We start from the raw sequence: 16,281 nt of genomic DNA, 5'->3' as shown, positions 1-16,281 counted from the left end.
CTATAGTGGAACACTTGAATCCCCTTTTGAAGCTCTATTGTCGGTATAGAGTAATTTCCGTGCAGAGCTAGTGTTGATAACAACAAGATAACAATAAATAAGTTCAATTATAACTGGCAAGTAATAGGAAAACATTATCCCCACTTATTATACTTGCTTGCAATCTCTACTGGTAGAATCGCAGTCTCTACCCTGACATATATATACCAATTGCCTTTCATAGTCAGTCAGTGTCAGAGATATGTCCCAAAATATCTTCATGTTCTTTTTTCGCCTTGCGAGACAGGTTTGTTTCAACATTTTGTGTAATCGGCTTCCAACAATGGCTGACACACAGGAGAAAGTAAAATAAAAAAATGTTCACTATTCTGAAATTGGACATTTATTGTAGATTAGGCTATTCAAATTAGAGTTGGTGATCATATATATTTGAGTGTAGACTTATAATGTACATATAGTGAAGGAAATTAACAAGGGAACATGTAATTAAGTTCTTCGAGAGGCATTTTAGAAGTTGTAAAGATGAAGGAAAACCAAGTTCTATGGATAGTCTACTTCTTTATTGCAATAAGTGCGACGTTTCTGTGTAGGTACTAACACTGAGTAACACTAGCTTGATAACGGTGTTGGTACCTAGTCCGAAACGTCGCACTCATTGCAATAAAGAAGTTGACTATCCATAGAACTTGGTTTTCCTTCAAGGGAACATGTAGTAGTACAGGAAAAGAAATTTACAATTGTGTTCAACACAGATGCTTCATAATAATAATAATGTATTCATAACATGGTATCTTGATATATAGTGTGTCACTTGTTCAAGAAATAAGTGCTGGTCTTCTGAGTGAATTAGTGCAATTTTCTTTTTACTTTGACTCACAAATTGTTCTCCTGTCTGTCCCTTTATTTTCTGCCTTAAGTATATTGTAATACCAGTTGTAACTGTGTGAATTTGTTAGTCACTCATACTTTCAATCTGGCCATGCCATTTATATGGGACAATTGTTCTTATAAGCCTATATCCTTGGTATGATATATTAAAATTGTTCCATCAGCAAAAAGTAGTTCACATTTGTGTAGATGCACTGAAGCATTTGTTGCTATTATAACAGATGCATAATTCAAGCACAAATGAACACGACAAAAATTGCAGTAACACCTGTTACATTTTGCTCTGACAATTGTCAATGACATGAAGGTTGACTGTTTGGAATTTGTTTGTGAGTTATTGACTGAATCTTTCAATTTTAGTCACTGAATTTTTTTTAAATTTCAAGGAATATAATTTCAGTGATGAGTTTTAGACAGTTTTACGACAAGCATTTTATGATTAACATTTCTGCTTACTTCTTTTTCTCCATTTGCATGTTAGGTTGGAAGTTCATAGGCTAGTTGTATTGAAACATTCTGAAGGTGATTGGGTTTTTCAGGCAGCCAAGTTAATGGGTTAAAGATTTCACTTGTCACTCCAAAGTCAGGGTTCGATTCCTAACATGAGTGAAATGTGAGAAACCATCAAGGCTCAAAACATTTCTTACACTGACCTGTCCTGGATTGCAAGGCGATTTTGTTTTGTACTGTTCTTGCATAGTTGCAATATTTTCACTTGACATCTCAAATTGTTACAATGTTATTTTTTAGTTTTCAGTTATTTTAAAAATGTTTTGTAATTAGGGTTGAGGGTATTTACAGGGCTTTTGTATTCTTGTTAGTTGTTTTTTATATTCCTAAATTTGAAAGTTGGTAACAGACTTCTGATCTCATTTTAGATATGGCATTCATAGCAGCCATTTTGAAAATGTAATTCATGCCCTTTGTGAAGGTATTTTCAGAATTATCATAAAATGAAATATGAAATGCTGTTAGAGTGATATAAGACAGAATGTGATTTTGTTGTTGTGTTTTCACCCTGCTATGGGGGCGGTGGGGTAGTCTAGTGGTTAAAGCGTTGGCTCATCACGCTGAAGACCCGGGCTCGAATCCCCACATGGGTACAATGAGTGAAGCCCATTTCTGGTGTCCCCCTCCGTGATATTGCTGGAATATTGCTAAAAGCGTAAAAACCAAACTCAGTTAGTCAGTCAGTCACCCTGCTATGGGTATTATGAAATATTCTTGCTGTTTTGTTTATAAAAATTTTTAATATTTTGATATTTTCTTGTTTTCCCTTTTATTATGACATTTTACATGAATATGATGGTGCAAAAATACCAGTAAAATCCAGGTGAACTCTTGACATTATTGACGCATGTGTCTATAATGTGCCTTGACTGTACTTAGATCAAATTTGCTTTCAATAAAACATGCTCTGTTCAGGTTGAAAAGCACACCTTGAATAGCCTTGGAAGTTTAAAATAGGATTTATTCATTATTTGTAACTTGCTTGCCTTTGATGGGTTGTGAGTACAGGTACTGTGTGACTGTGCAATGAAGTGTGTCCGGACAGGCATGAGCGGTGTGTTCGTTGGGGTGTCTTGTCTATCATGTAGAGCAGGCGATGAGGCAGGGATGCTACACTCTCCATTCTTGCTTACTGAACATATGGCGATAGCAAAGTAGACTAACCCTTAGTCTCTGAGTATATATAATTTTCATAGAAACAAATAATTCTGTTTTAAATTGAAAAGGAGCCCAAGTGAGATGGGAGATTCAGAACCTGAACCTGAGGAAATCTAGACTTGCTTCATTTAGGCTTTAACATTGCAGAAAGGACTGTGCGGAAGGAAATTTAATGCAGTTCAAGGACTGTGAGAGAGACTATTTGAAAAGCTACGTGGTTGTCTGTAGAATGTTTAAGTGTATTGGTGTTTTACTTATCTTAAAATGGAACTTGTGCACTTTCTATTTCTATAAATAGATTTCTTTTCTATAACGTATTTTTTAATGTTACCTTTAGTAGTATATACAATGGGGGTTCTGGATCACTTTCAACCAAAGCCTCTGCAAAGCCTTATTTCACAAGTAAGGCTTTGGTCGGACCCTTAGCTCTTGCTACCATTACCCCTACTACAAAAGTTGGGGGATGCGAACGCACCTCCTAGCCGCGCTACCGGGGGCATGGCTGGAGTGTGTTGGTATCCTGGGATTGCACCATCCAATACTGGGCTGCGTCTAACGTGCCGCTATGGCACTATTGTGCCGCTATGGCACTATTGTGCCGCTATACCATGTTTACCTCGATGAAACAGTTTAATGTGAATGCGCCTATGATCTCTTTGGTGTTTGTAATAAAGGCTTGCGGGGCTTTTCACCCCTTGTTCTATGTACTTTTTTTTCATCGCCCCTCGCTGATAGTACTTCTACGAGACTTGATCAATCTCTTGTTTCATTTTTGTTATATTTTGTGGAGTTCAGAGTATTGAACTAAACTCATCCTCTGAGATCTTACTGTCAGTAAGTGCCGTGGAAATCACGGCCACTTACTGTGTTCAGTTTTGCTTCGGCCAGAACCCTGATCTCGTCGTGTTTCAATGCCTTCTGATGCAGTCCTACGTGATGCCAATCAAGCACCAACCCTAACACCCCTGCCACCCCAGCTGTTATTTCAATGCCTAGCACTATGGTTGCAGCCACCGATGGTAGCTAACAACCCAACACCTGCGGCTCCCAGCCCCATGCCCTGGCGTTGCCATAAGGCGGCTGCCAGTCTTCGTCCAACGAGCATTGAAAAGCTCTATGGTACTTTTTTACATAGTGCTTTTACGCGGTGTCGCCCGTCTTGTTCTAGTTGACGCTTTCACATCACATAACTGTTCTCAAGCGGAACCGCCTCACGGTTTCCAGGGTCTTCGCTACTTCCTCACGACTGGGTATAGCCCCATTCTGCGTGCCTATAATATATCTGGGGAATATTTTTTAATTGGGTATCGGTTAATAACCTATCAACGCGATACTTGAAGTTTATAAGGCCTACATCCTCAGATAGGTGAATAGTGGAAAGGTCAATAGGTAATCCTTGGCTACCTACCCTAAATATCTTGGAGTTTATTAAGGGGGCAGCAACCCCCACCTCCGAGTCCGATCGTATAATGATATTACAATGGTAGTCAGGGTCAAAGCCAACATGACCAAGTTCTATGCTCACCCCAGATAAAAGGCCCAACGAGTACTTCATGCACGGCCGTTTTTAAAAAGAGTATTATGATTAATGTGGAGCCTGGGGGCATAAACTTAGGAAATGGTAGGTCAGTATATATCTTAAACGATAACTGTGCCGTTGCCCCTGGGTAGATCTAACATGTAACCAGGGTGATTTTGGGATTTGGAAATTCTAATTTCTTTATAGCCGGCCGTCGGTTGAAACCCCCGAAAGCAAGATACCGCTGTTCTTAATTTCAGCGATAAACCTACCATCATGAAAAGACACGTGAAGGTGTGGTGAGGGTTATGTTGAGCAACCATTCGGACTCCATAAAGTGGTTGTAGATTTCATAAAGTCGTCTGGCAGCCCATCAGCATGTACACACCACCTATTAATGGGAGATTCGTGCAAGCCATCTACTACTAGGCCACTGCCCGCAGCGAAGCTTATTATACTTCAACGACCCACTGCCGAGCCATAGTGTGCGGGCAGGCGGGCTGCAAGAGGACCGTTTTAGGTGTTGGCGGATATGTTGGAGGGTACTACAGGGATGTGTTTGATAACATCGCAGTTATCATGTGCTCTACTCTGAGCATGAATAAAAGCGTAGACACGGAAAGACCTTGGTGATGACGGACCCGGACGACACAAAGTCGACCGAGAACACGCCTACAGGACTGGTTGAAAGCTCTTCACGAAATTTAAGCGGAACCGAATTTGTTCATACTGGATGACTGCAGCTTAATCGTGAGATAACAAAAAGAGAGACATGCTATCGCACCTGGCCTCTCCGCCGCACGCAAATCACAGCCGCCTGGGTACTAACGCAGAAGTTCAACTCGGGTGTTGAAAGACCTCAGGGAGCAGACGCTGATGGGTGGCCTTATTTCACTGCAAAGGACAGGGATTCGTTCAAAGAGTGTTTGAGAGAGAATGATGTGATGAGACAAATTAGAACGGAACGGGTGAAGAAACAGCTTGAAACTAAACATCGCTAAGCTCGTGCTCAAGACCCAACCAACCAGTAGCATATAGGGATGTTTTAGCTTAGCAAAGCTTAGCAAAAGCTTAGCATTTAGTTATAGCTATGGTATTTGAAGTGTTCGTCGTGTGCAACTTAACCTTTATTTCGCTGTGTTTTGCCTGCATCGGTATTATTATATAGTTAAAACCAATCTTACTTGTTATATTATAAGATGGAGTGTGAGGAATTGCTCTCGAACAATTGTTGGTACCTCAATCACCACAGGTGGATGATGACAAGCAGAAACTGGTGATGCTAATATGTTGGCGGCAAAGCCAAACATTACTTTGGGGAGTACACTCGGATAAAATTCACAAAATGACAGCGAGAAGAAATCGATTAAGCTGTACGCTAGATAATCACGAGTCCGCCTCAGGGAGCAGAGATGACAAAGACAATAGGATCGGCTATGACCCAGATATACACCGGTATTAAGGCCATACTTCCTTCCCATTCCCCAGAGCGTACGGCTTTACCTGTGGGAAGACCTTGAGAAAGACCCTTTTATCGAACACGCTTGAGGCTCTATTAGCTGCGAGCTGTACCACAAATATGGTATGTTGTTAGCCCTCGTGACGGCAGTGCAATTATCACGCAAAAAGCATTGTCAATTTGAGAGGAAAAATAATAATAATAGTATAGATGGATGCACAGAGATACCACACCTGGAGGAAACCTCCAGGGGAGGAGACCACAACTGGCGGAAACTCCCAAAGTTGGGGAACCCCAACCCCACAGTAACCAGGCAGAAGAATCTTGCAAAGAGTAGCTGCCGTAAAACGGTGGTGTAACCAACATAAAATTATTATCAGGGGTGGACTCACCCGAGCGACTCTTGGCTAAGTTGTATCGCGCAACTGCTGCCGCGGCTATCTGCGTGGTTATATACACGACACAGGAATCCTAGGAGGAAGATCTACACAGGAATCCGGAAGTTGATTCGTGATGGAAACTCTCCCACACTAGAGGTCGACCCAAGATATCATGTTATAATTTAATATTTTATATCATATACATAATGTCTGAGGGGAAAACGTTGCCAATCCACGCATACCACGCCACAGTGAGTCGCCAGTCTAACCCGTAGGATGTATTACCGTTGACCAAACTGGTGCTTAAACAACCAACTATCAAGCTAGATTTCAACCCGCAGGATATGGGTATGCTCATACGAACCCCTTGGTATGGCGATGGCTACAAAAGACATCCTAGTAAAACACAAGGGATACTACCTGAAAATATTATGAAGTAAATATAGGATGGCCAATGATAGCTAAGATGGTGGTCGGTAAACGCTAGGTGAATGCCCTGGCATTTTCGAGGAGTAATTTCTCTTCGAAAGCTACGCAGAGTCACACGCCGCTGAAATACAGGAAGAGAGGAAGCGGCATGATCTCCGCTATTGAGAAATTACAGGCTGCCCAATCCGAGTATCGCTAAAAACGCCTAGAGGATCACCATTACATTAACGAACAACTCAGGCGTGAAAACCATGCCGCTCAAACATTCCACGGATGTTGATGACGCAGCACGAAAGAATACTACTTATTAATCTGTAAACGGTTGCAACCACTCCACAAACCCACACTGCCTTCAGTACTACACACCATCCAAGGCAAAATGGATCGTGAACTGGGCTTCAGCGCTGGGTATAGCAGCGCGACTGCCTTGGTTGGGCGTAAACAATTAGACTAAATACCCATATAAGTATGCTAAACATGAGACCTGCTCCATACCGATGCGAATACATACTTATGGGAAGACCGAGGCTCGTGGTAGGAAATGCAGGACTCAGGGTACTGTTGTTTCCATGGGAAGCCCTAACTATGTGTGTTCTGTGCGGTAGATAGGGGTTAAGGGCACTACTGTCTATGTAAAGCTCACGGGCGAACGTTAGTCAGACATCACCTCATCTGAGAATAAAAAGACTTACATAAAAGAACGGCGCACTTCTCAAGATAGCAGTGTAAGGCTACAGTGGCCCAATTAGGAGATTATACACACATACGTATAGCTATGTTTAGGAAACTGAGCCCAGGAAGCGTTGCCTGAGCAGCTGGCAGATGGATGTGGGAAAAGTATAGATATTAGTGTCCTCAAACCCATGATTATTAGGGAACTATATAAGTGGTGCTCGCTTTACAATCATTGTAAAAGTAGGGTTTGATGTGCCATGGGCTGGGCAATTTGAATTACTTTGATGGTGGAAGTAGATGTGCATGGGGATATAGATATACTTGTTGACTTGACTACTTGCAAGTAATACAAAACACCCTACATATGCCGCGATATTCGGTGGGGTTGAGGGAATAATCGATAAAGGTGTATCTTGATTTTACTTTACGGAGCCCAATTAGACATTGGTTCTCTTAAGGTGTACGCAATTATGACCACTGTTGGTGAACTTAAAGCCGGTCGCCAGGCAGCGAGGTGTGATCGGGTATTCTCGGAATCACGGAAGCCAGCATTGTTGAGATTACTAGGTTTAGAAGCCCTCCCACGGGTAAAACAATTAAAAGCTCAAGCAAAACAGCTTGGGCTCACGGGTTATTCAAACCTGGGGAGAGCCGATGGTTAATCGTGATTGTTATCACATGCCCCGTAGCAAAACCTCCCACTGTAAACAATTGAAAGTTCAGGCACGGATTTGGGGTTAGTGGATATTCCGGAATGAGAAAAAGTTTCACAGCTTGTAGAACTGTTACGGGCAGAATAGAGCTGTCAGACCACCACAGTTAGCGCGCACTTTGTCGCTTGTAGGCAACTATTTGAGAGGAGCTGGCGTATGCATGTTGAGGAACATAGATATCGAGATATCAAACCTCCTGATAGCTGATAAGGTCAACCAGGAACTAACCAGTCTAGGAAATATCAAATTTCAAAATCACAGTTAAAATGTCACCGATAAGCAAGTGGGGAGGTGTCACTGAGCACGTTCAGCCTTACTTCCGGGGTAAACAAGAGGTCGGTGACCCATATAGAGACCATTGACACATCAATCGATACTAGTTTTCAGCAGATAATGGTGAAATACCTAGAACGCTACACACACTTGGGGTCTGGGTGGACTGTAGATAAAATCGCATAATGTCTATCTAGACATAGCTAACTTCACGATGCGTCGCGTCAGAGGCGGGTCATACCTAGACTTGCGCTCCCTACTATAGGAAAAAACATGCCATAGTCAACGCTGGTAGGAATAGGGGAGACGATTGCTTGAGGTTAGCTATCAGGTCAGCCTTGTTTCCAGCTGGCACTAATTCGAACAGGCCTTCTAGTTATCCCCAGCATCGATGGGCTCAACTGGGATGGTATAGATGAACCCACCCCATCCCCGAAGATAACTAAAATAGAAAACAGAATAATCTAGCTATAAATGTCTTTGGGCACAGAAGGTAACACAACAATAGTGCACTGGGTCAGCCCAGTGGTGGGGAAGCGTGTTATCAATATATTCATGATCCAGCGAGGTGACAAGTACCACTACGCTTGGATAAAACGACTTTAAAGCAGGTGCTGTTGTATGACCAATCGGCACAGAGAGAAAGACCCACTTCTGCTAACGTTGCCTACATGGCTTCCTAACGAGCTGATTTATTAGAATCAATCGAGTGATTGCCAAGGTGTGGGGCAGACGGCTATACCAGTCGACATGCCTAAGAAGGTGACAATATCCTAGAACCGCAACCACAAGAACCAAATGTCTTGTGCCTTATATCATATAATGCACTTTGAAGCCTTGGTTAAACCAGTTGTTGGGGATGACCCTGCAACAGTTGAGGCTGTTAAGGGGTACCCCCACATCTCCTCAAAACACAGTGGAGCATGAAGCCTGTGGGTTTGATACATTGTCGTCTGTTGTGATGGGGAAACGAAAGCTCCTCGTAGTGTATAGTTCTGACGCGGCTGAAAGGTTTCTAAAGTGTTTGCAGGAGGAAGAAAAATGATTAGAATGCACTTGTATAGAGTCGCCCTACGCGTAGCACCCGAAAGCCGACAGGCTAGCTCAAGCCTGTAGCACTAACTTTGTCACGTGTGACTCACCACTGAATGGCAGATTCGGAGAGAGATCACTGCCGCATGCGAATCGGGTAAGTATAGAGGTGGCTCACAGCGACGGTAAACTCAAGCTTAGAATCAACCCTAAGACAATAATAAACATCCCCGTTGTCTTTCACAACTTGGAGAAGTCACGACTCTCGCACTTAATCATGCGAGCCATCAGCGAAAATCGATGGTAATATAACGGCATTCCCAACAACATGGAGAGATACATCTCCTTCAGCTGAAACTGACCTTAGGTTCATAGATTCCGGTACAATTTCTATTGTCTTCATTACAGCCAGTCTGGTCAAGGCCAACGATACCTTCCCTATCACCCGACCCAACCCGATACACAGACGCCGAGAGACTAGACCCTGCTTATGAGGAAGGGGTGTACCCTATGAGTACATGGATAAGTTAAGTTGGTTAAGCGAGACCAGACTACTCCCCATCAGAGAATTTTACAGCAATCTGACCGACTCGAAATATCCCAAGACGATTACTACACGCTATTAATGTATGGAATAAACTGGGTACGAAGAACCTGGTGACTACCACTTACTGTACGCAAGGACAGATGACGTACTGCTGTTAGCCGACGTGTTTGAGATCGCTTAGCCCGACATGTTTCAAAGCAGTATAAACTCGACCCCGTGATGGTATTACACCAGTTCAGGTCTGTCGTCGGGATGCCTTGCTTAAAAAGACCGGAGTTGTTGGAATTGCTTATGATTATGACATGCACCTATTCATTGGAGAAAGCATTTACGAGGTGGGATCTCCATGGCAACCAAACGTACGCCAAGCAAATAATCAATCATGTGAAGGGTTACGCACTTAAAGCAAGCCAAAGAATCACATTCTCACTTGCGACGCCAACAACCTGCGTACGGGCTGGCTATGAGCCAGTATTCACCCACAGGGGGGTTCAATGGAAACGCCAAAGGAGGTCGATGTTATGAGCATCGCACCAGATTCAATAAAGGTTATATCCTGCGAGGTTGACTTGAATACCCCAGGCATTACACACATCACACAACAGCTACCCCTGGCCCCTCGAACGATGAGGGTTAACCAACCTAGACTGGATGTCTGAGTACCACAGCAACTTGTTAGGGTGGGCGCAGACAGACGTGCTGAAAAACTCAGGCCTAAATTTAATGAACAAGACCACAGCAATATCGTCATCGCAACCTACAGCTGTACCTGTCGCTGGGTATGAGGCTGACCAGTAACACACAGGTGCCTGGCCCACCCAGAGTCCCCTGGATGGAGCCTGGCGATCAGAATGAACACAGACCTTCTCGAAGCCAAGCTACCAGTGACTTTGAAGAAATCTCTATAAGCCCGCGAACAACTCGGTGTTCGGTAAGACTATGGAGAACCTGAGGAAACGCTGCGGACTGCGGAAGAAGCTGAAGTCACCGTAATGAGTGAAGACAAGCTCAGGAGACTGGATAAGAAGCCAGTCCGGCATTCAACCGTAGCAAAATATTCACCGATGACCTAGCGTTGCCCTACATGAAGAAAAGCCACATAAAATTCAACCCGGCCTGTTTACGTGGGATGAGCATCCCTCGATTTATCTAAACACCTGATGCAATGACTTCTACTACAACGAAGCTTAAGAAAACAGTACCATCGACAGGTGGTGAAGTGCTGTACCACTGACACGGATTCCTCAAGATGGAGATTCGGAACCGAGACGGTAACGCGAAATACAAAAACTGAACCTGTAGCGACACCAGCGATTACCCTAAGGCCCATGCCATACACGGTAACGTAACAAAAAGGTCCTAGGGTAAGATGAAGGATGAGTGTGCTGGCGCCCATAGCCGAAAAGTACATAGGGTTGAGGCCTAAGATGTACTCCATACTGAAGGCCGACAATGAGTGAAATCCGGAAGGCTAAGGGGTGTTAAAAAGTATGTGGTGAAACAACACATCAAACACGCCAGATTCAAGGAAGCCCTGTTCAAGACCCGCATACCTTTAGGCAAAATGAACACACTAGAAGTGATGGGCATAAGATATACGGATCGACTATAAACAAGACGCGTCCTGTCGCTTATGGACTAACAAACGTTGGATAGCGCCATTGATGGGATAAAACACGATGTGGGCGCATGAAAATTAGAACCAAGACATGTCAATGAAACCAGAAAGTTTGAGGCTATTTACTACAGCCCGTGGGTACTGGAAAGGAGCTAGTGCTGTAGATAAGCTAGCTAAAATGGCCTTTGAGTACCTCGGGAGGAGACCAAAGCGTGGCTTGAAAAACAAGCCCTGTGGCAGATCGAGATACGGCACCACGCTCACGTTGCCTAGAAGGAGGCCCGGTATTAACATACCTAATAGCGTTCACCAGGCAGACCTATATGTTCTTCTACCCACGCACAAGAGGTACAAGTATGCCTTAACAGTCGTGGATGTGGCCAGTCGCTACAAGGGAAGCCGAACCCTTGACGAAAGATTCGCCCAGGTAGCCAGAGGATTCGAACGCTATACAAACGCAGTCCGCTGACGTGGCCAACAGAGCTGCAAGTTGACCTGCGGGCGGGAGTTCATGGAATTGCCGTGTCACAACTGCTAGCCAAACACGCATAAGCAAAGGTCAGGAGAGCATGTGGCACGGCGTCGAGCCCATGCGCAGCTGCCATAGTTGAGAGAGATTTAATAGGACTTTGGCTGAAGCTGATTGTCGACCACCCATCAGTATGCGAGGAGAGATGGTAACCCGGGAAAACGATTCGACCTGAATGGGTCGAGTTACCCAAGGTGGTGTCGGCAATCAACCATGAAGTCACCCGGCTCACTGATGTCGAAACTTTCTTTTTGTTGAAGTGAGTTATTTTCCTTCTTATTTTGTGATGTGCAGTGGATAGGAAGGTACAAAGACTTTGAAAAGTGTCTTTTTTCATTAAATTAAAAGCAACATCAATATACCCTGGTCAGTTTTTTATATACACAGATAGAGGATGATCAATCTGCTAAACCATAGTCCTCTGACAACTTCATCATATTTTTTTTCTGTTTTCAATAAATGAATATGATCAGTTATTTTTTAAGTATAATTCAAAGATCATCTCTATGTCAATTTTAGTTACTGAAAATAAAGCTTAAGGATATGATGTTCCAGTTTGAATGGGACCGCCTCCATGGTGTAGTTTCGATCCCGGCCGCGTCATACCAAAAGACGTTAAAATATGGTACTTGTTGGTCCTTGTCTGGCACTTGGCATAAAGGGTAGAACAAGGACTGGTCGGCTTGCAGTCAGTATAATGTGTCTGAGTGAGGTATTCATGCTTAACTGCGGCATGGTATCTCAGTTAGCACTATAAAACCAGCTTAAGTCTGGGCTAGTACCGGTACAAGCAGCCACACATACACACGCATGCACGTCATCATATGAACGAAATAGTCTCAAGTATTCTCAAGTTTGAATGAAACCTAGAACTGAAGGTAACTGAATGCCATGGATGATTGATTTTCGGGACGAATCCATTTACCCTCAGTAAGGCGTCTTATCTTTGATCTAGTGTTAAGTATTCATGGAGATAAATATTTAATGTCAACTCTGATCACATTAATAGTAAATGCATAACCACGACCTGTTAAATATACAGTGTTTATTCTGGTTTATCATGAAAATGGGCCTCCTACAGCTTGATACAATGATAGATTTACAGTCACTCTCTTATCTGTGGCACAGGCCTTGGTGCTTGGTGTCTGGGACTGCAAGTATTGTATATTATGTATATTTATCACCTTGGTATAAAGGGTATAATGGCATAAACATCACAAACAGTAGGAAGTGTAAATGGAACATGTTGCAGTGGTGTATGCAGTTGAACACTGTGAAGGTTGAACAAGACGGGATTCCCTGGAGTGAGGAGTATTATTGACTACAGGTGTGTTGTTGGATAGGTTCCCCAACAGGTTTCAAGTGTTTGAGTTAGCTGTGCTTCCCACTCAGTCTCAACACAAAGGTGTGTCAGTCTGGATGTGCAGTTGAACACACTGAAGTGTGTTTCAGTATTTTTCCTTGTGTTAGAAAGTGATAAAGCCCTACTGGTACTGTGTGGTAGTTTATTGACTGCTGTGGTCACCAACACTGGCCTCCATAGTTTGCATTAAGATACACTGAAAACATTGTAATGGTCTGTCTCACAGACTAGGGCTGCGCAATATAACCGGTTTACCAGTATTTACCGGTTCAGACATGAAAACGATATGTATTGCGATATGCTGATCGAAAACCGGTATTTTGACATGCATTCTGAAAACTTCGGATATTTCCGTTTTTTTAATTGTTCTTTCCCCTGTTTCATTAGTGCCAAATGTTACTTACATTTTTATTTTGTCATGATTAAAAGTTTTTATAAAAGGTTAATCAATCATAGTGATTTTGTTGTGTTTTTGCTTTAGAATCAAGCATTAACTCGATTATAGTAGTTTTTGTTAAAAAAATAATCCTTGCAATATATTGCAATACATATCACAATATATGCTTCTGCATCGCAATATATCGCAATATGAAAATTCTCTGCAATACCCACCCCTATCACAGACCCATGAGAATAAATTACATGGGACTCCTGGCCTGTCCGAAGAGCACCCTAAATGGGTCTTTAGTACTCTCTCGCTTGTCTAAAGAGCAGCCTAAAATGGGTCCTTGGTATTCAATGATTGTCTGAAGAGCAGCCTAAAATGGGTCCTTGGTATTCCATGATTGTCTGAAGAGCACCCTAAAATGGGTCCTTGGTATTCAATGATCGTCTAAAGAGCAGCCTAAAATGGATCCTTGGTACTCCATGATTGTCTGAAGAGCACCCTAAAATGGGTCTTTGGTTCCCCATGCTTGTCTGAAGAGCAGCCTAAAATGGGTCCTTGGTACTTTCTGCTCGTCTGAAAAGCTCTTAAAATGGGTCCTTAGTAATCTCTGGCTTGTCTGAAGAGCAGGCTAAAATGGGTCCTTGGTACTCAATGATTGTCTAAAGAGCACCCTAAAATGGATCCTTGGTACTCAATGATTGTCTAAAGAGCACCCTAAAATGGATCCTTGGTACTCAATGATTGTCTGAAGAGCACCCTAAAAGGGGTCCTTGGTACTCAATGATGGTCTAAAGAGCACCCTAAAAAGGATCCTTGGTACTCAATGATTGTCTGAAGAGCACCCTAAAATGGATCCTTGGTACTCAATGATTGTCTAAAGAGCACCCTAAAATGGATCCTTGGTACTCAATGATTGTCTGAAGAGCAGCCTAAAATGGGTCCTTGGTACTTTCTGCTTGTCTGAAGAGCAGTCTAAATTGGGTCCTTGGTACTCCATGATTGTTTGAACTTGTCATTGAAGACCAATGGCTTAGTGGCTGCTCATGCTTTTTGTCAGGGGTATGTCTGATTTACACATGGTAATTTACAGGTCACAGTGACATAACTGGGTTAGTGTTCACTTCACTTCTTCTTTGCATGAAAACCTGTACATGTCATTGTAGCATGAGTGAGTGACTATTGTTTTACAATGCTTTTAGCAATATTCCAGCAATATCATGGCGGAATCCATAAAGACACCATTCCTAATATCATGGCAGGGGTCACCAGAAATGGGTTTCACACATTGTACTGATGTGGGGTGACATGGTGGAATATTTATTCAAGTTTTCATATATATATATATATAGAACATCATATTAGTGCATTTGGATGTTTTGTATTGAGCGAGAAGATGCACTAGTATGACGGTCTATATTTATTATATACCCTCTTATCTTGCATTAATCTGTTACTTAATAAAACAAATCAGTAGAACCGGCAGGGGTTCAATACGGAATCTGGGGTGCAATACGGAATTTGACCACGTCATCCGTATTGCACCCCTGCATTACTATCTTAAGTTTACATGGGTATATAATAAAATTATAGATCCACTGCAAGTGATATATTAGAAAAGCTTTGATAAAATGTTATACGTGTACCATGATATACATATTGGTTCAACAATTCTGATGGAATCAACAGGTCCCCAGCAACCATTGCTTGTTGAAAGAGTCAGACTTGTGGACTTGATAGCATGTCACGGTATCCCATCTGCACGGATCAATCAATGTTCATGATGTCGATTACTCCACTGCGTGACTCAGACATGATTATTTACAGACTGCTGTCATGCAGGTGGAATATTGCCGAGTGCAGCGTCAAACACTCAACAATCAATCTATCATTGACACCATGGAACACAGACACATGCTTCGTGCTTCTCTCCAAATATATACTGTGCAAAAATGTACGGGATCATAAATAATATGGTGGAATATTTTGTTGGTGTGAAGACTCAGCACACAGTTTCAGATTTGTTTTCATAGGTGCAGGTTATGAAATAAATTTCTATTCTCACTAGTCAGTAAAATGGTGAAATGAGTTGCATCTGTGGAAGAAATATCCTTCCTGAATTTTAGTAGTTTCTGACGGGTAATTATAGACAGGGTGGAGGTAATTTGTCTTGTATCTATGACATTGAGTCTAAGATGGTTGGGCTTGTATTGGTCAGTATACCAAACATCAGGTTTGATTCTCATACAGAAGTGAATTTTTTTGTGCTATTCTTGATGACCTGGGTCCTGATCCACAACGTTTGTAATGTTACGACCTATCGTAACTCTATACTATATCATTGGCTTATGAATGACGTAATGCTACAAACACTGTGTGATAGGGTGCCAGGACTGAAATACATCCCCAGTAACCGTGTGAGCCTTCCACTCCCTATCCTTGACACTGGGTCCTCTAAGAAAGTATGTATATTTATGTACCAAGGTAAATATTTATCCTGGGTTAAATAAGACTAATTTTATTGTTTTGTGAGTTTTGGGCATGGATTATTTGTGTGAGACAGTTCATTTACACATGAACTCATATGTTCTACTATAGCAACTGTAAGAGACAAAGAATTGTTTGGCCACCCATTATACACTTGAAATTCCTGCTTTCATCTTACAGCTTATTCATCTCAAATGTGGGTGGTTAATTATATTTCATTTTTCTTCTCAATGCATATCTTTGTTATGACATTAATGCAAAGCAGACAGTGGCATTGTTGACCTCTTATGTATGTAAAGGTCAATGTTATTGGGGG

At 42.4% G+C, this 16,281-nt stretch overlaps 1 protein-coding gene across 1 annotated transcript in view; it reads left to right on the top strand.

Moving 5' to 3' along the window:
• The window catches only part of LOC124261541 (uncharacterized protein PYUK71.03c-like), a 75,222-nt gene that overhangs the window by 2,119 nt on the left and 56,822 nt on the right, over positions 1–16,281 (top strand). The window lies entirely within an intron of this gene.

The sequence above is a fragment of the Haliotis rubra genome, unplaced genomic scaffold (assembly GCF_003918875.1).
Source record: "Haliotis rubra isolate DU_JTF1 unplaced genomic scaffold, ASM391887v1 Scf80, whole genome shotgun sequence".
Taxonomy (NCBI): Eukaryota; Metazoa; Mollusca; class Gastropoda; order Lepetellida; family Haliotidae; genus Haliotis; species Haliotis rubra.
This window is presented reverse-complemented; position numbering and strand designations above follow the sequence as displayed.